This window comes from Abramis brama (assembly GCF_963993115.1).
Source record: "Abramis brama genome assembly, chromosome: 14".
NCBI lineage: Eukaryota > Metazoa > Chordata > Actinopteri > Cypriniformes > Leuciscidae > Abramis > Abramis brama.
In genome coordinates this window covers 8399594-8421278 of record NC_139976.1, presented here as the reverse complement: position 1 = coordinate 8421278, position 21685 = coordinate 8399594, and the positions used below count along the sequence as shown (strand labels likewise).

Here is a 21685-nt window from a genome sequence, read left to right as displayed (position 1 = left end):
AAAACACAACATGTCTAAGTGGTCTCTTCAGCAGATTTTGGTAAGATGTTTTATTTGGTTTTGAAAGAAGTATCTTATGTTTAAAAGTAAAAACAGTAAGGCTATGTCTACATTAATCCAGATACATCTGAAAACGGCGTTTTCGTTTCAAAACACTCTCCATCCAGGTCGCACTCAGTCTCCATTATATGTTTGGTCTAAAACGCAACTGCTCTCATGTTTTGCCGCAGGAAAGCAAATTGCGAGTGAATTTTCTGTCATCTTTGCAGGACTGGGATATGAAGAGTGTACAAGGTGACATACTTTAGCAACAGTGTGAAAGTGAATAGCACATAATAGGTGGGTTTCAGTCACGTGATTATGATGACGCGCGAAGGCGGGGCGATTTCAGATGGAGGGCAGGAAGTAAACACGGAGAATACGTCTATGGAGGAAACCGTTGCGGAGTGTCCGTATTGTACCTTTATCCGATTTTTTGGACCGTCCGTTTACACGTTCTTTCAACTCTGACCCATATCCGATTCATGTGTTTACACTTGCCATACTATCTGAAACATCGCACATGCTTAAAGGGTTAAATTCTCTTGCACAGATGGACAAACGTGAAATATGCTTGATCGTAGCTCTGTGATATATGCGAAGTTTGCCAAACATCACCATGATTATGAGGCGGAGGAGGACGAAAAGTGCCATCATTGCACATATGCTTCAGTTATTGTGTGTGAGAGAGATCTCAGGACTGGTGGGAGCATATTGTGTTTAAATATTGCCTTTAACCGCGGAGACGTTGCCTAATGCCTCAGAAAATCCGATCCGCCTGACAGTCGCATTGGCACATATCCGATTTATTTCCACATATGAATGAGGCCTGAAACCGATCTCGAAATATCCGAATGCATGCGTTTTTTGCCTGTTTACACTGTCATAGAACACATCGGATCTGTGTCACATATGAGCAAAAAATCGGAATTGGGTCACATCACTGACAGTGTAAACGAGACTTAAGTAAATGAGCATTTAACGACAACCTAATGCTATATAAACACAGACACAAAAAACACGTTGGCTAGCTAACATACCTCCGACGAAGTGGTCGCTGCAGACATGGGCATTAACAGACTCTGCTCCTCCCAATTGCAGACGTAACTTACATTAAAAATCCACTTTTTACGGCGTTGTTCTGTGAGCTTTTTACATTTCTCACCTTTATGAGTGACAATCTTCGGTACTCTATAAAAACCCTTTCCCTTTTCTCGATTAGAACGATTGGAGCAGCCGTAAACTACACAAAACATTGGCATTTTTTCAGACGGCAGATCCTCAGCTATTTCACTTCCTGCCCTCCATCTGAATTTCGCGCTCTCGCGATGCAGCTGCGTGACGTCACGTGAAACCAACCTATAGGCACAATAGCGGTATAAACATGCATATCTATCGGTTCAATATGTGTCACATGACTAAACGTGTCATCGTTTTCAAATAGCTCCATTTTCACTGTCCACACTAACGCAGTTGTAAATTGCGAATTTTTTACATTTTTCAAATTTATCCACTTTTAAAAAGCTCAATTTTCGTTAGACAAAAAGGCATTACATACACACTCCAGTGTGGACAAAAGTCCAAAACGGGGAGAAAAAGAGGCGTTTTCAAACGAAAGTTTATTAGTGTGGACAACGCAATATTGTGAAATATTACAATTTAAAATAGCTGTTGTCTATTTTACTATATTTTAAAATGTTATTGTGATGGCAAAGCATTGTCATCAGTGTCACATGATCCTTCAGGAATCATTCTAATATGCTGATTTGGTGCTCAAGAAACACTGCTTTCCCCAATTGTACTATACACAGTATGTTAGTCTTCAAAAAGGTTACATAACATGTAGCAGAGATGGTAATGATTCTGAAAGTTTTTGAGCCGCTCTCTTTGAACAGGAGACTGATGTATGAAGCAGTGAATGTCCTGTGGAGAATCTGACACAGGTCTTCCCTGAGGCCTCTCTTAGATTTCCATGGGAACTCTTGCTGTCAGAACCCTAAATATGAAGTGTCTCGGAGCCACAGATGAGATTCTCACATGGTGCTGTCAACAGAAATCCACCCTTACTCTTCACAATATCTCCCCTACAGTCCTACCGAACTAGGGCTTCCTCTGACATTGGCTGAATACCTTGAAAATATAATCCACTCGTGTCACACAGGCAAGGAAAGACATAGACCTCTCATGCACTCTTTTTTGAACACCCAAAGCTCTCTGCCAGATGCTTGTGGTCTCCAGTTTCATTGCAAAGAGTTTCAACATGAGGAGGGAATCACCTCTCTGTACACCTTCAGCCATGGCAATACGACAGGGAATGAAAGCTCTTCAACAATGAGTTTGATAATACTCAAAGAAAGCTATTGTTTTCTAGACTTCAGACAAGGCATTCTGTTACATGATGCATTGTGTCAGGATGCGTTGAAATGGGGCACACCGCTTTAGGGTTTGCTTAGGCACCGCGCCACGTTCTCAGTCTGATTCTTAAAAAGCAGTGCACGCTATCAATGTTATTCATTCATTCTCCCATCCCCTTGAAAAGCTTTTAAGAAGGAAGCCAGTTTGGAAGACAGCCTGCCCACACAATACTTGGAAGATTCCAGCTCGTCTTTGGAGGAAGGGTTCAGGGGCCAGTGTGGAGGGTAAGGTTCCCTGTTTCCTTTTCACCAACACCATGTTAACCTTTTAATTAGCTCTCTGATTGGACTGTAGTAAACTCGCTTGGATCAATTCATTGAAGTCGGCAGGATTTCTTAAGGGGCCCTATTGTGGTTACATAAGCTAAAAAGGTTCAGGTAAATAGAAGAGTAGTCGAATAAAGTATTTGGCAATACTTGGACAAGTACAAGAGAATTTAATCAATATGATTTCTAACTGCATACAGTGTCAATAAAGGTTCTTTTTTGGCATCTACGGTTCCGTGAAAAACTTCTAACAGCCATGGAGCCTTACACAAAAGTTTCTTTATTGTTAAAAAACCTTCTTTAGATTATTAAAATATTCTTCACAATAATAAAATAGCTCTTTTAAGAACGGTTCACTGAAAGGTTCTTTGGGGAAGGGGAACCAAAAAAGTTAATGTTTAGGTTTCGATCAGCAGTTAGAGGAACTGGAAAATGCAACCCCAGTGAAGAGGGGCTTTTTCAGTCACTTTAAACTGGTGAGTACGTCTCTGGGATTGATTGATACCATCACTCAGGGCAAAAGCAAAAAAAAAATACAAACCTTGGTAGTATGTGAACAGCATTCCTGGAGCTGGATAAATCACACAGAGACATGCAGATGACAGACAGACCTTGTCCAGCAGGCAGAAGCTGAATCAGAGCATGAAAAATGCATAAAACTCTTCTGACTCCATCTTGTGTGGAGCTCTGTCCCCTGGGACCAGAGAGACAGAGTAGACGCGGCCCTTGGAGAGTGATTTCCCATACACACCAGTGATGTGTGTCCATGTGGACCACACAGACAGCTAAAAAGCTTTGTCGATTCAAGGGCCTGTTTCATTGTAGATCACTGACTTCTTAGCATAGATGTAGATTTGGGGGGAAACAGGTTCACAGGAAATATCAGTATTAATGTTTTTAACATTTTGAGTTTTTACACACAAAATTCAGCATTAACATGTTCTAGCAACATGTTCAGATACCCTTGCACATCATCCACATGCAGTATAAGTGGACATTGCAAATGTAAATTAAACTTAAAATAAGCAATATGCTTAGAAAAACATATACAGTATTGCATGTTAAATAGCATATACCGTTCCACGATTCTTGAAAATGTTATGGCAAAAACTTTTCAGCAGCCATTACTCCAGTCTTCAGTGTCACATAATCAGAAATCAATCTTTTCCCACCAGGATTATTTGATAAATAAAGTTAAAAAGAACAGCATTTATTTGATATAGAAATATTGTTAACGCTTTAGTTTATGGTCCAATTCTGACTATTAACTAGATGCTTAGAATACACATTACTATTGGCTGTTTATTGGTACTTAAAAAGCACATATTAATGCCTTATTCTGCATGACCATATTCTACATCCCTTAATCCTATCCAATACCTAAACTTAACAACTACCTTACTAACTATTAATAAGGAGTTAATTGAGGAAAAAGTCATCGTTAATAGTTAAAAGTAAGAATTGGACCCTAATCTAAAGTGTGACCAAAATCTTTTGTAACATTATAAATGTCCCTTTTGATAAATTGCATGCATCCTCGCTATAAATATTCATTTCTTTAAAAAAAATAAAAATAATTTATACTGGGGTGAAACAAAGTGAAACCTCCTCTACTGCTTTTGAGCATATGTCACAATTTACCCTTACAGAGAATGATTGCATAGACAATTAAAATACAGTGTGGATAGGACATTTAATGCTCACAGGTGTCTAACAGGCCTGGCTTGCAGCCGTTTGTAATTTAAAGGGTCACAGCATGTTTCCATTTCTGTATAAATCAAATTAACCTAACATCTATTTATATCCGCCTCCCTTTAACATGCTGGTGGGTCCAAGAACCTCGTTGGTAGAAAGAGAAAAGGTCAAAAGAACATGAAATCTCCTCAACATCGCAATTATATCTCTAGCAATGAAATTAAATAGAGAAATAAGCACTTTTGATGACGATTTTTTTTTTGCCGTGCTCAGATTTGCAAAGATCTTTCAGGATTGAATTTATTGTCAAATTCTTCCAATACCACAATATTATTATAATTCTACTATTACTCTTATGTCAACAACTCTTTCGTTTATTTCTAGTTGTATCTCTCCTTAGGAATTAGCATCAGAAATGAAGTCGATGCTTAAATTAAACATAACAGGGAACTCCATTATGTCTTCTGAGCAATGAAAGACCAGCCTTTGAGTGATAAAATGTTCCTCTGGGAAGGTCTAAGATGGAAAATGAGAAGTATGATTGTAGATGGCATGCAGATTAAGACAGAAACAAATAAAGAATGAAAGATGCTAATGTTGACCTCAATCCTCAAGACTACTACAGATGCCAGAATGTGCTCTATCACTTCAAAGACTTGTGCAGAAGTGCTTTCTCCAACAATTATCCCTCTCACTCAGCGTCTATCTTTTGGTGTCATCATTGTTATTCAAGCGCAGTCTTGGAATGCAATGGTTTTTGTGGATGAACAATTTTACTACTGATCAAAGTCTGCCAGAAACATCTGGGCCAACATAGCAAAGCTGCTTTAATGGCAAACTGCTTTTGAGGACATGAAACAATATTTTGACTTTTCACATCATACTGTTTTATTTTACTCTAAACTACTCTTGCATAGTTTGAACATTTTAAAATGGCATCAAATTGTTCCTCCTTAACAGGAGATAATGGTTATTCCAACCAGTACAAGCTAGTAAGTATAAGTAAGGGCACCTATTCATTCAAATATCTAAGCTCTTACATCTTCTGTGTTCACATATTATACTCAGGCTTGTTTAATATTCTTAAGTTGTAGATAAACACTTGGCATAAGGAAGCTTTTCACTTTGCTTGAGAAAGTAGCACCTAATTCCGAACAAACAGACAGACATGTGCTCCCAGGTTGTTCCAAATGCTGACCTTTGACCTCTCACTCTCTCTAACGCACAAGCAGACTGAGCCGTGTTGCCACACATGGGCTGTTCGACTCCTCTGAAAGGCTAGTTTTCTGACAGCTTGTGTTTATTATAACAAGTGCTGGAATTCAGTCTAATGAAGGTTTTTATTATCTATAATAAGGTCAACTGGAGCCAAAGCGAAATGAGTGGAGCGTTTAAGAGAAGGGACAACCAGAAGAAGATTGACAAGAGCCGCCGGCACTTCTGACTGTTGTTCTAACGTCTCAAAGTGATGGTAAGATGACAGTGTTCTCTCACAGTTTACTTGTAGCTTATCATAGAGTGTGATTGTGAAGAGATTTTTGACAATTAACTTGATTCATCAGCTGTTAGTCAAGTCACCTTTATTTATATACAGTAGTGCTTTTACAATACAGATTGTTTCAAAGCAGCTTTACAGTGATAACAGGAAAATAATGCAACAAGTTTGGAAATTAGTGCCATAGTCCAGCTTAAGTAAGTTCAGTGATGGTTCATTTTTGTTGTAAAAAATTCTCATATAATGGTGTCAATGCAGGCAGATCAATAATATTGTAGAATATTAACTGTTGTCCATAATGTTTGGAAGTTCATATCACCAATGGTGCTTTAAACATTAAGTCACAGAAATCAAATGCCAAATACCAAATACAGAGATATGTTTACAGTGTTCTTTTTTCTATAGAAAAGTCTGAAAATCTGAAAATAAACAGTTTTAGGATTTTGACAATTTTATAATAAAGGAAAGACAAAATCTATAAGAAATATTTGAAATTCTATATACGTATGTTCACATATATCCAGGGTATATAGTATTAATGTAAAGTATATGTATAGTTTTAGATTTTGTATATGCATAGTTAGATTAAGTATATGTGTAGTTAGTATTTTTATATGTATAGTTAGATTATATATATTATATGTATTAGATTACTTCTTTCAGTAGGTTAGCTTTGTGTAAGTTTATACTTGTTTATATGTTTACTATGTTTACACTTTTACTTTTTATGTTTATATTTATTTTATATTTAAATATGTAGCACCCTTATCCTGCGAGGCACGACAATTCATTCCACTGTGTGTGTATATATATTTATACAATTTTAAAATTGAAAATAAATCAGAGATGTTTAACTTTTCACTCAAATTAAGATTTTATTGAAATTTAATTGAAATGATAGTGAACATTTTGATGGAAGGAAACTCTTAAATTAATTGTTTTAGACAACAACAAAAAAATGCACAGAAAATATAACAACACCTTTAACAATACCTTAGTAATCTAATGTGAATTTGATTGATTCACATAATTTCCTATGTGTGTTTAAAAGGTCTGTTTATTTAGTGATCCGAATCTCGAAACAACATGTCCACCTTGTCATGCAAACATATGGGCGACAGGCGTACATCACAGTAGAGCTTATAATGGGTAGCTGTAGCCAAGTCTGTATAGAAGCATTGACTCGAGGGTCTATTCTAGATGGATGAAATCTGGCCCACAGCATTTTTCATTCTTCAAAGAGACTGCAGCAACACCAGCTTTAGTCCTGTAGTCATGATCATCGGGGAGAAGCTGCCACACTGATATCCATTATAGTTAAAGAGAGAGACGGTTAGCACATGGGAGAAACGGAAAGGGAGAGCGAGAAAGCAACAGAGAGCCATAAAGTCTGATTTCAGCCACCTGTGTTCCTGTGCTCAGCTCATTCTTTGTGTGACACGCTGTGCGCAGATAATTTCATTTATGCAAATGTTTTTTTGTTAAAAGGAAATTATTGGGCATGCTTCAGAGAAATGAGCTGAAGAATAAAATGAAGGAATGTTTTAAATTAGAAAAAGTTGGATGAATTATGAAAGTCTTTTGCATATGCACCTTTTCCCCATTATGCCAAACCGGTGGCCTGGTAATTAAAGTCATGCACTGATGGGATTGGTGCGTTCTGTGCCACCGTGCTCCTTTATTGCACTCTGTCATTTTGGCACATTTGAGACAGGAAGGGGTTGAGGAAGGAGACTGAAAAAATGAGCATAGGTCTAACGAAATAGAAGGCAGTAAATAATGGAGACCACCAACGCTGATAAATGGGGATTGATCTACTCTTGGTTCAGGTTGAACCTTGTCTGTGATTTTGGATCTTTGGAATATTTGGATATTATAGAGGTGTATTTGTTTTGTGGTTTCTTACACAGTGTTCGAACAAGGCCATACAAGATGAACCAGTGAACGTTAAAAATGTTTTCCATGTTTTTTGTCCAAACTGGCCTCGACTGCAGTTAGTAGGCTGCTTGTTTTCTGTTTCTGCAGCGTTATTCTTGGCAGTCCCACCCCTACTGAAATTCCATTGCTCGAAAATCTCTCTCCATTCTACATAAAACATAAAATATGTTCTGATATGTGATTTTTTTTTGGCATCATGCAGAACTTTCGCTTTCTGTGTTAAAAGACGAGTAGCTTGAATCTTGTCACATCACGCCTGACATTTGATCATGGATGAACATCCTAGAGCAACCCTATCCATAGTCCTAATAATAACCTATGCTTAAAATCAGCACCTTCAACCCTAAAATCTGATTGATTATTGATAACTGACTTTTATTCTATAGGTTGAACATGTACTGCATATTTAAATCATGCTATTTCAAGCTAGTGTCATTTATAAAGGTTACAGTTAAACATGTAGGCCATAACAAGAGATGTTAGCTTGAAAGGTCTATTTAATATGCCTGCAAACTATCAGTGTAAGACACTACCTCTTTAATGTATCACAGCTGCTGGGAATCACTCCTCACACACGACAGACAGTGACCTTGGTGTCTCATTAGTACGTTCGTTCAGTGTTCTTGTTCAGTGTGTGTGATGATTAACAGTCCTGCTGGGGCCCTCCTGTCCATTGTGTCCAGCAGCAAGACTGCCTGAAGGATCTCAAAAACACCAGGGACAGTGAGATAAACCATCCCAATGTGACACTACCACACGGTCCATTTAATAGAATAATTTACACAAAAATAAAAATTCTGCCATTATTTACTACTATTTGGACTATATAGAGCACATGTCCTTTGAACAACTTTTATTTGAACAACAACATAAGGGTAAGTAAATGTTAACACAATTTTAATTTTTGGTGAACTGTATCTTTAATTTAAGCAATGCATAATTCATGCATGTTTGGATCCTCAACACCCAAACCCGTGTCCACGGGGCAAAGTTGGCCTGTGAAGACCTTAGGCTACGTTCACACTGCGAGCCTTAGTGCTCAATTCCGATTTATTGCTCAGATTCGGGTTTTTTTTGTATAGCTGTTCACTTTGTTGTTTTAAATGTGGCCAATATCAGATTCCAGTGTGAACAGATCATGGTCCTGAAATGACCCGCATGCACAAAAGAACGATAAAAAGACGTCACGCAGCACGCTGTCATATGGAAGTAAACTCGGAGGACATTAACATAACTTCGATTGTATTCGTCTGAAAGAAGAATGTCATAGGATGGCTTGAGGGTGAGTAAATCATGGGCTAATTTTCATTTTAAAGTGAACTTCTCCTTTAAATAAATCCAGCCCTGGTGAGCAGAAGAGACTTCTTTCAAAAAAACTACAAAATCTTACCAACTTTAAAGTAAGCGGTTACACATTATTTTATGATACTGGCCCTCGTTTTTTGCTTGTGTGTGCTGTCACTGTAATACTTATGAGCTCTGGCACATCACTGTCCTTCACTGACTACCTTTCTTGATAACTTCGGATAAGTAAAATCTTTGAAGTGACTCCCATGAGTGCAGAATTGTGACGAATGTTGCTGTAGAGTGACATAAAAGTCGCATGAATTCCGATACGACTGTTCAGACTGAGGTCGCATTGCAAAACATCTGACCTGAATCGGATTTAGGACCACATATGGAAGTGGCCCAAATCAGAAATGAAAAGATCTGAATCTAGGAATAGGAAATTTGTCTTTGTATTTCAACACTTTTTTTTTATGTTTGCAATGAAACATAGAGAATATGAGTTAATTTGTTTTAGAAAAAAAATAATTGTAATATAGTTGGATAAAGTAGAATGCATAATTTTACTTTTGGCCCACAGTTCTCAATAAAGTGTGATTTTTGGCCCTTAGTAAAAAATTTGGGCACCTCTGCTCTATAGCATTGGTGGGATATATATATATATATATTTTTTTTTTTTTTTACCACATGACTTATGCTGTTTTTAATCTGGCACACATACTTGAAACATCTGCTTGGTTTTTTGATATTGAAATTCTTAAGCAAAAAAAGCTGCACAACGTCTACACAATCGAGTTGAGTTTCAAATCCCAAATCAATGCCTGACCGTGGAATATATACAGTTATGGAGATGAAAACAGATGTCGCCGTCAGCCAGACTAAGATAAGAATTTGTTTCTTGTCTGTTTTTATTGATAGGAAATTTGAAAATTGCCTTACATTTTTAAAACAGCAATGAATGTCAGAGAGGTTTGGAGTTGTGTTTGATTGTTTTTCAATGTGCTTTCATGACTAGCAGCATACTTTTTTCTACCTATATATATATGTATTGTATTTTTTCTGTTTTCATTCACTTACTACTATGTCTTTCATTCTGTGCGTGTGTCCTAGGCTCAACAACAGGTCATTTCTCAGGACGAGGCGCAGGAGGAAGCCACTTTGCTATAACATAAACAGGATTATTTTAAATCAAATTTCACAGCATTCTGTAGCAGAACTGCAAGAAAACGTGCTCAGTGCTTTGAAAGGCAGAGGGAGGGAGAGCGAGATAGATATTGAAAGAGTAAGAGGGAGAAATGTACTTTTATCTCTGCACAGGAATATAGATGCGGTCCACTTTGCAAATTGACTTCGAAGGCCACAGTTCTGCAGTATTTCTGTACCCCTCACTTTGAGGAATATACAGCTGAAGTCTGATTCTGCAAGGATGCTTCATGATTTACGACGTGGAGGGATGTGTTCCCATCTGGGACTCCAGCCACAGCCGGACAGGAGATTTACGGGTGCAATGACACCACTGATTACTTTCGGACGCTGAGGAGAAATGGACACAGTTTGTTTTTCACCCCTTTCCATCTTTAAGACCTGGGCTGAGCTGAGCATGGTTGAGTCCCTGGGCCTAGATTTGGGTCTTTGTCCCATAGCAGAGGCACCAGGGTTCGCTTATGGACACACACAGGCTAACTTGGACGAGCTCAAGTCGATAAATAACATGCGCAGACTGATGGGAAACCCATACTGTATCTCCGTCGACGAGAAATGCAGAGACATTGTCATGACCCCAGAAACCACACTTGCGCTAGGAGCCGCTTGACTCCATCCCTTTCATTTTGACAAATTTGTGAGTCTTCCTGTGCGTTCCGAGTAGGCCAAACCGTGGACATCCGAAGTTCAGCCAAACCCAATACAGTCTGAAAGCAATTGCTAGGGTTCAACTGACCTCACACTGGACTAAATGGTTTGATAGCTTTGTATTATATGACTTCTGACAAATAAAATGCCTTCTTTTTCATTTACCAACAACAAGAACTTCAAATCCATTAAGCAAAAAAAAAAAAAATGCAAAATGAAAGACAACGCTGCCTAACACTCTAACTCAGTCAATAAATCAGGCAGAAACAATAAGCAGAAACCATAAACGCAGACTGGATTGAAGTCATTTTTCTTCACATGGAAATTCTCAAGACATTTTCAATTTCATGCACAGCACAGAAACCATACTAAAGACATTTGTGTAATATAAGCAGCGCTAAACTCTTTTGATGATCGCGACAGGTCTGCGTTCAACCCAGCTTTACGCAAACAATGTGCCTGCCTGTCTGTCTGCCTGCCATGCATCCTCAAAGGGACATGAAGTGTCTCATATACATTTGACACAAAGAACGGGTTGTGTGACATAAACCAGATGGACTCTTCAGTAGGACCCAACATTGTGGTTTCTCAGAGACCACAGGCTTACTTGATTGCTCCACCCTGGGCCTGCTCACTGGCAACTGGGAGGCGACTCACTTTCATTCGTCTTCTCACAACTTTGGGTGAAAAGCTTTTGGGAAGCTTTGTAAGATTGATGATCCATGGCCAATTACTGCCTTAGCCCCTCAGTCTCACAAAGAAAGCATGAGCTCGGACGTAAACACATAGGACAAAGACGCAGGGGCTGGGAAATACCTGTGTCTCGATAATATGTAAGTGTTCTTACTAAAAAAATCTGTCTGGACTGGGGTATCATCACTCTCACATTAAATCTAAACATTCTTCAACACACACATACAAGGCTACTTCATATATAGTGACAGAAACCTGTTTGTGATGCCATATTTGATGTATCCTGTGCATGCATGCATTGATCAATATTTTGATTTGATTTGAGAGTGAATAAGGGCTTAAATTTCTGTATTTACCAGTCAAGTCATATAGATTAATTTCACGCAACCTTTACAGTGCTTTTCAAACGTTTGGGGTCAATAAGATTTTTTTCTTCTTCAAGAAATTCATTATTTTATTCAGAAAGGATGCATTAAATTGATCAATTGTGACAGTAAAGCCATTTATAATGTTACAACATATTTTGACTTATATATATTTTGAAATATTTGTATCATGGTTTCCACAAAAAATATTAAGCAGCACAACTTTTGAACTGTTGACTGATTTCTGAAAGATCATGTGACACTGAATACTGGAGTATTGGCTGCTGACAATTCCTCTTTATCATCACAGGAATATTAAATATATTAAAATAGAAAATATTTATTTTAAATTGTAATATCATTTCACAATATTACAGTTTTGTATTTTACCAAATGCAGCCTCGATGAGCAGACTTCTTTCAAAAACATAAAAAAATTTTGCCGACCCCAAACTTTTGTGTGCTTTTTGGATCTTAAAAGTTTTGGGCGTAATTTTTGGGTGAACTATCCCTTTAACACTCCTTTGTTTTATCTATAGATGAGACTTCAAGAGTATCTCTTAAAATAATCTCATTCCACAGCCTGATCCAGGTATTTCTGGATGGTGCCATCCCGAGTGAAGAAAGGAGGGGCCGGTGCATCTGACGCCCCGTGGTTGACGAGCACCAGGGCGCCAGGCAAAAGCTTGTTAGACAAACTCTGACAACAAGACGCTGCCCTTGAAAATCAATTATAAACACAGGAGCTTCCCTGCATCTGTTTCTGCTCGCAGTTTTGTGGGGCTGTCTGTCTTGGATTTCGGTTTTATCCTCGCTCTCTTTGGGCAGCTTCCACTGTGGTTCAAACGGCCATCCCCGAAGGATTACTGCGAGTTTTTAAACCCACAGGGACAGAGGGTGTAAATCATGAACGGGTGAGCTAGAGTGATGACAGGTCATGGCATCCACTGCTTATTGGGATGAGCAGTTTATGGGAGCAGTTGGGGTGTTTTTCATTGCATCTGCTTTGCCTGGCCTCCTGTTCCCAACAAGTAAACAATCATAAAAAATGACTTTGACTGGTTAAAAAGGGGTGCAGACAAGTTTGCGCAGAGGTCTTATGGGTTCCCACTCTTTAAGGTCCTCTAATGGCCCTTTAGGGCTCGGCTTACACAACCTGGGGCCCGTGGTTACTCTCAATTGTTTCAGCATGTCACCATTCCATTGCACCAACAAATATCAAGTCCTGTGCTGATATTAACAAAAAAGAGTGACATTTTGAAGTAACCCAGAGATTTAATCCTGCATCAGTCTACCTACTTTAATTCTGCTGTAACTGTTCACAAATTGATTAAAAATGGATCTACCATCTGTCTTCCAAACCCATATGACTATTTTTAGGAACAAAAGGAATAATGTATAAATTGTGTTCATTCAGATATGGTGCTTTAAGGTGTATCACGGCAAATCTGAAGTCAATGATGGCTTTATGCAGGATTGTTATTGTTAACTAAATCTTAAACTTATTTAAAACGTTTTTGTTAATTGAAATAAAGCTGAAATAAAATAGATATTAAATAAATAAATAAACTTAGAAAACTTAACTAAATAGCTAGTAGTAGGCATATTCATTAGTTCCAACAAGGACACAAGTCATTTTTTAGCAGTGTTTTATATCATATTGCATATCTATTCCATCAGTGCATGAACCCGACAGAAACCTGTCGATATATTTCAGTCACAGTCCCTTTGTTCATCTCATCTGTCTTCTTTTCTTTCTCCTTGCCTTGAAAGAAAACAGTCTATCTCAAGATGCTACATTCTGCCATGATAAAAGACCACCACAGTGGATGAGACCTCTGTTTGTGTGTCCTGAAAAGCACCGTGTGTTGAGCAGATCCATCCAATCAGGCTGCATTGTTCTGAAGCCCTTCAGGCCATCTGCTCTCAGGTTGGTCAATGCTGAAAACCTTGTGGTGAGCAGGATGTGCAGGCATGTCTAGCTTTATGACCTCTCATATCTTTAGTCTTTACCCCGTGGAGCATCTAATCTAATTATCACACACCTCTATATGACAATAGTCATTGTAGGTGTCTATTCTGAAGGCTGAGGGCAGCACTTAGAAGAAGTCTAAAAGAACAAAGGGTGCAAGCATACTTGATTAGCATCCTTGGTTACAAATGGCACTTGAGGACACAGTGAGAATCATTACCACATGTTTACCATACTTGTGCTGTGTCCTTGCGAAGGCAATTCACAGTCAGCTCTGGTTTAACGCATAAGCGAATAACACATTTGACATAAATTCTAGTCTTTTTTTATAAATGATGAATATTTCTTGCTGATAATATGCAAGTGTACAATCAGATTTGTCACTATGGACATCTATTATAATAAACAAACAATTTCCTGATCTTATTTTCTCATCCTCGTTTTTCCATTCAATGCATTGTCAACAAGCACACAAATTATGTTATTCTTGGGGAATCAGATTACATGAATTGCTGCAAATCATGGAGCAAAATAATAATGAACACTGCTGAATGACTTTTTTTGTTATATATATATATATATATATATAAAACTTTACATTAAAAAAAAGAAAAATCCAGTTGATAACTACTAATTATTATAAAATATAAAAGTTCTCCTGATTGGCTGTGAAACTTTTTTTCATGACACTGGTTTGAATATTAGTTCAAGATATGCATGTGCACACATGTACAAGATCTAAATCACATAGAAAATAGATTGTACTATTGAAAAATGCTCCAGGCTCTTACAGTCTTTTCATATACACAAAACCTACCAACACAAATCATGCATCTCAAATCAAATCAGTCTCAAAAAGTGCACAGGGTCAAAGCTGCAATCCCGTCTTGTTGCACAACTCCTGTCTGTGGGAGTTGAATAGAGCTCATGATCTGTGGCTGCTAGAACATACCGCTAGCATTGCTGACATTCATCAGAGCTGCTTCTGGATAGGGGGTGAGATTAGATCATGTACAGTAATCTAGGAGAGGATGGGAGGGCTGGCCAGGAAGCGGCTATAATGAATGAGATGAATCAAGGAAATGGGTTTGGATGCAGTGTTTCAACCATCAGGCCTTTAATACTGAAGGAAGATATCCAAGATAATCAAGGAACGTCTGAGTGTATTTACTGATAAAATGGAAATTGGTCTTCTTAGTCGATCTTTAATACATTATGAACAGTGCTTTACGACATTATGAACAGTTATCTGTTGCTTCTACAAAGGGTGCTGAAGCAAGTCAGATATTGCAAACTACTGTATTGGTATTGGGAAATTATGAATCACACATGAGACGTGCAATAGAAGCCCATTGCAGTTCTGGCACGAGTGTAATCACAAACATAAATAATCGAGCAGACGGAGAGGCTGTACGAAGGACAGGGAAGGGAAGAGAGGCACAGTCCCGGAATGGACCATTTAGAGTTAAACAAATCCCATTTGTGCCACAGATTTAATGATGAATTTTATTTGCATTTTTTATTTAATATCAGGTGGCAGAGATTTTATAGAGAGAGAGAGAGAGAGAGAGAGAGAGAGGCGCGTTTCAGATAGCGCTGAACACTAAATTGATTTCTCTTTTGCGTTTACTTGCCCTTGAATGGACACATGCACACAAAATAATGCTAAAAAACTCGGCTAAATACCTGTCTCGGCAAGTATTCTCTCTCTCTATGTATGGGCGTTTCTTCAACTAGGGGCACTTCTAGCCTTGTGAAGTTGAATAAAAATAAAACTTGTTTTGTTTTAGAATTTCTGTCCAATGAATGGATGACGATGACCTTAAGCACACCTGTGGTTCTTTTTACAAATTTTGGTTCACTTAGCCTACTAAAAAGGCAGTGAAAGCGAACCACACACACACAAAAAAAATACAAAAATAAACATTGTATTTGGTCTGGACCAAAGCAAGTGAACTAGCGGACTTTCCTGGTGTGATACACTAGGATCGGATAGTCAAAAATCTGGGGCCGGTTTCACAAAGATAGACTTTGACTATGGCTTAGATATAGTAGATAGTCAGACTTCAGATAGACATCTAAATCAGACCGTTGCACAAAGCACTTAAGACTCTGACTATCTTAAGTAGGACTACGCTGCAATGCATTCTGGGTAAAATAAGACACTTTTCAAAACAAAAAACATGGCGGATTGAGTAAGCACATTCAACCGCTCAGTGCTGTTTACCCCAGCGGAAAATATGTGTTTGTTGGAGGAGTATAACAGTTACAAGGACATTTTACTTGGGAAGTTTAGCGGAGAATGTAGTAACAAGAAGAAATGTTTAAATTATTTTCCCTTTTCTTTTGGCTGTTTGTAATGTAACTGATTGTTACTGCTGGTTGCCAAGGTAACATAGAGTCTTAGACCTAAGCCAAGAGAATAGTACCAAGAGGCGAAACTCAATAGAACGTTCCATCCATCCGGTTCCAATTCAAAGTATTGGGGGGGGGGGGGTACAAAATATGCGATTTAAAAAGCCCATTTCGAGTCTTGACTCAATTTCGACCAAATACATAACGTTAGCAAACTGTTACTGCGGTTATGGGTTATGGGATAGCTTACATTAACGTTACTGCACCTGTTATCGTTGACGTTAGCTCACTTTAACGTTAATAAAAACCTTTTATACTTTACCTCTCTGGATCTTTGGGGAATCTATGAAATGCTAGTTGATTGGTTGTACACTGGTAGTTGTTGCAGTTGATGGCAGAACACTGTTTTCTTTGTTTCCAATTATTTCCAGACATAATGTTAATGCTGTATATGGTAGTTGTGCTAACCATAGATATCATATATGATATCTATGGTGCTAACGGTAAAGCCGTTGGTTCAGTCCAAAATGGCGACAGCGCGACAGCAGCGCCCTCTAGCGATTGTTATCAAAACTGCAACGGAGTTTCGCCTCTTGGTACTTCTATACTCTTTGACCTAAGTTAGGGGGTAAGGTGTCTAATTTTTTTGGTCTAAATTAAGTCAGTCTTTATTTTTGTGAAACAGTCTAACTTGCGTTAGTACGGTGACGCATTGCTGCCACATACATATTATTTTTTCCACTCAATTATGTCGTAATAACGAGATCTTATTTCGTTAAAACAATATTTTTTTCTCATAATAACGAGATCTTATGTCGTAATAACGAGATGTTATGTCGTTAAAACTACATATTTTCTCGTAATAACGAGATCTTATGTCGTTTTAACAACATCTTTTCTCGTAATAACGAGATCTTATGTCATTTTAACAACATCTTTTCTCGTAATAACGAGATGCTATGTCGTTACAACTACATATTTTCTTGGCCTTATAAGGACATGTGTAGTCCAAAAAATGCCTTTATCCACATTAAATTGATAGCCAATCATGTCTTTATCATACATCTACGTTCAAAAAGCTGAAGAAATAGCAGCCCCCAATGGACATTCATGTTAAAAGATCAAATGCTGTACACACCTTATTAATAAACCATACTATCCTACAGAAAAGCAGATGAGCCCAGAATATGAACGCAATGCATTTAATTACACATTAAGCGTTTTCCTCCCAAACCCTTTATTATAAAGAAAATAAAGGTGGCTCTTAACGTGTCTTTCTATGGGGGGATGGCATTGCGGTGCACAGCAAATCCTTTAAATGGTATTCAATGCAAAACAAAAATGAAAAATATAAGTAGCCAATAAAATAAACAAATTATTGTGGCATTAATTAGCCCACAAACAATATTTATTTTAAAGCTTAAACGAATTTATTTAAAGAAAAACACCAGCGTTGGGCGTTTATCTGTGTTTCAGCCGCCCTTTTCAAACTGGCGCAATAAAATGCAACAGAATTTGATTTGTTAAACATGAAGAGGACTTATCCGTCTGGCATGGCCGCTTGCTCTAACGTTAACCTAGATAAATGTTTGTTATTATTAAGCGCATATCCAAGTGTTTGTGCGGAGTGTGGAGCACGCACTACATGACATGGAGGCGCCGGTGCCATCACTCGCATTTTCCTATCAACAGTGGAAACAACTTAAAATACTCCATCATTTCTGGTCATACAGAAAAGAATAATACATCAGTCGCAACTACTTTTCTTTGCGTAAACTCACAACAACAAGAAAACGTTGTGCTTTTTTAAAATAAAATAAAACGAACAGGGCCGCGCTTTCATGATCTCCGTGAATTGGAGCGGGTCTCAAAAATGAACTGAAAAACAGTGTATAGACAAGTCTCACAGACATGAGAAATATAGCTATATATATAAAGCTTATAAAAAATGTCCACCAATGAAAAAAATCCAATCGGAAGCAAATACGTATACGGTACCATCTGATTATGTAATCCTGTCCGTATGAAAGGCGCATCTAGGCTAAATTACAGCGGAGATGTTTGGAGATATGTTTGCAGGCAGCCTACACTGATTTAGAAAAGACTAGTTCATTAATAAACACTTAAAATGCTTCGTTATTTTTTTCAGACACATTTATTATCATTAGCCTATTTTTGCCGGTGCTGCCGGTGCTTTGCGGCAAGTTTTATGCATGCGCTTGAGCGCGAAATACAGGCTATAGCCTATTGGGTTTAGTTATTAGCTGCAATGTGGTAAATATTAGAACCTCATTGTGTAAGAAACATAGGGGGAACAGAATCCGACGGCAAATAGTTCAGCTGTCGAAATCCATTCCCCCACCCCAATGATGAGAGGTGTTGATGTATCGGCTTGCTTATTCTATTCTGTGTGTGGATGGAGCTTAAACAGCATCAATTTGATAATTATTAGAACCTCAGTGTGTCGGAAATATGGGGGGAACAGAATCTGACGGCAAAAAAAAAACAGCTGTCGGAATTCGTTCCCCCACTCCCATTATGAGAGGTGTTGATGTAATGGCTTAAAAAATGCTGATTTTATTTTTGTGTGTGGATGGAGCTTAACTTGCATCAGTTTAAAGATTTTATATTTTTTTTTGCCTTTTATTATGATAGGACAGTATAGTATCAAGAAAGTTTGACGAACCTGGACTTGAACTCGGGTCGCAATAAGCTGAAAAGCAATGAATGTTAGTGCAGAGTGTACTGACCACTAGGCTATTGGGTCAAGCAATTATCTGCAATGTGATAAATATTAGAACCTCAGTGTGTCAGAAATATGGTGTGAACAGAATCCGACGGCAAAAAAAACAGCTGTCGGAATCCGTTCCCCCACTCCCATTATGAGAGTTGTTGATGTAATGGCTTAAAAAATGCTGATTTTATTTTTGCGTGTGGATGGAGCTTAACTTGCATCAGTTTAAAGAATATATTTTTTTGCCTTTTATTATGATAGGACAGTATAGTATCAAGAAAGCTTGACGAACCGGGACTTGAACTCTGATCGCAATAAGCTGAAAAGCAATGAATGTCAGTGCAGAGTACACTGACCACTAGGCTAATGGGTCTAGTAAATAGCTGCAATGTGATAAATATTAGAACCTCATTTTGTAAGTAACATAGGGGGAACAGAATCCGACGGCAAATAGTTCAGCTGTCGAAATCCGTTCCCCCACCCCAAAGATGAGAGGTGTTGATGTATCGGCTTAAAATATGCTTATTCTATTCTGTGTGTGGATGGAGCTTAAACAGCATCAATTTGATAAATATTAGAACCGGAGTGTGTCAGAAATATGGGGGGAACAGAATCCGACGGCAAAAAAAACCAGTTGTCGGAATCCGTTCCCCCACTTTCATTATGAGAGTTGTTGATGTAATGGCTTAAAAAATGCTGATTTCATTTTTGCGTGTGGATGGAGCTTAACTTGCATCAGTTTAGAGAATATTTTTTGCCTTTTATTATGATAGGACAGTATAGTATCAAGAAAGTTTGACGAACCGGGACTTGAACTCTGGTCGTAATAAGCTAAAAAAATAAAAAAAATGGTCAGGGTACTGACCAGTAGGCTATTGAGGCTCGGAATTTGATGCAATTTGATAAATCTTACAACCTCATTGTGTAAGAAACATAGGGGGAACAGAATCCGACGGCAAATAGTTCAGCTGTCGAAATCCGTTCCCCCACCCCAATGATGAGAGGTGTTGATGTATCGGCTTAAAATATGCTTATTGTATTCTGTGTGTGGATGGAGCTTAAACAGCATCAATTTGATAAATATTAGAACCGGAGTGTGTCAGAAATATGGTGTGAACAGAATCCGACGGCAAAAAAAACAGCTGTCGGAATCCGTTCCCCCACTTCCATTATGAGTAGTATCAAGAAAGTTTGACGAACCTGGACTTGAACTCGGGTCGCAATAAGCTGAAAAGCAATGAATGTTAGTGCAGAGTGTACTGACCACTAGGCTATTGGGTCAAGCAATTATCTGCAATGTGATAAATATTAGAACCTCAGTGTGTCAGAAATATGGTGTGAACAGAATCCGACGGCAAAAAAAACAGCTGTCGGAATCCGTTCCCCCACTTCCATTATGAGAGTTGTTGATGTAATGGCTTAAAAAATGCTGATTTCATTTTTGTGTGTGGATGGAGCTTAACTTGCATCAGTTTAGAGAATATTTTTTTTTTGCCTTTTATTATGATAGGACAGTATAGTATCAAGAAAGTTTGACGATCCGGGACTTGAACTCGGGTCGCAATAAGCTGAAAAGCAATGAATGTCAGAGCAAAGTGTACTTACCACTAGGCTATATGCACCCAGGAAACTCTAATCAATAGCCTACATTTAATATTTGACATTATTTAATTAGTAATTAGTATCCAGCTCTTTACATTAAATTAGCTGAGTTAGCATAATTAGTTAATGAACTAATAAAATAATAAAATAAAGTTTAAATTAAGATACTAACCATATATTTCTATATAGCATTGCTTATTCCACCACACAACGGACTGTTTATAAGGTGACAATCCGTTATACATGTGAAGATTGTAGGCTGTATCTTGAAGATTTTTGTATTGTATTGTATTGTATCTTAATTCTGTTATAAAAGATTGACATTTCGTTAATTAAACAAAATAAGAACACAATGTTGTTAAAAATAAACAACTTAGGCTATGTTCTGTTAGATGTGTTTTGACTACTTTTTGTTTAATTCTATCTCTAGGTAATGAAGATATAGCCGATTAACAAAAATAAATCTTATAATATATTATATATATATAAAAAACCCGTATAGGCCTATATAAAATATATTTTTAAAAAAGGGCCTCATTGATTCATTTTGCCTGATTGGGGGCTGCTACTATTTGCTTTTTGAAAGTAGAAGTGTGATAAAGGCGTGATAGGCTATCAATTATGTGGATAAAAGGCATATTTTGTACATGACTACACATGTCCTTATAAGGCCAAGAAAATATGTCGTTTTAACGACATAACATCTCGTTATTACGAGAAAAAGATGTCGTTTTAACGACATAAGATCTCGTTATTACGACATAATTGAGGGGAAAAAATAATATGTATGTGGCAGCAATGCGTCACCGTACATTAGACTAGTCTATGAGCAAATTTTAGACTTGTCTAACACTATAGACCGGTCTAAAATAGCTTTGTGAAACCGGCCCCTGTAGCAGCCTACACTCACACACTGTACAGTACACTAACACTGCTCCGTGCGCGTGCACAATCTGCTCATGCTTTTCAACAGCAGGAC

At 37.8% G+C, this 21685-nt stretch overlaps 1 long non-coding RNA gene across 1 annotated transcript; it reads left to right on the top strand.

Moving 5' to 3' along the window:
* Window positions 1–2361: 2361 nt before the first annotated feature.
* On the top strand, window positions 2362–14427 carry LOC311095599. The gene is made up of 4 exons (XR_014608872.1): window positions 2362–2678; window positions 5773–5886; window positions 10246–11819; window positions 12626–14427. It is a non-coding gene; the product is annotated as an uncharacterized lncRNA (long non-coding RNA).
* The last annotated feature ends 7258 nt before the right edge of the window (window positions 14428–21685 follow it).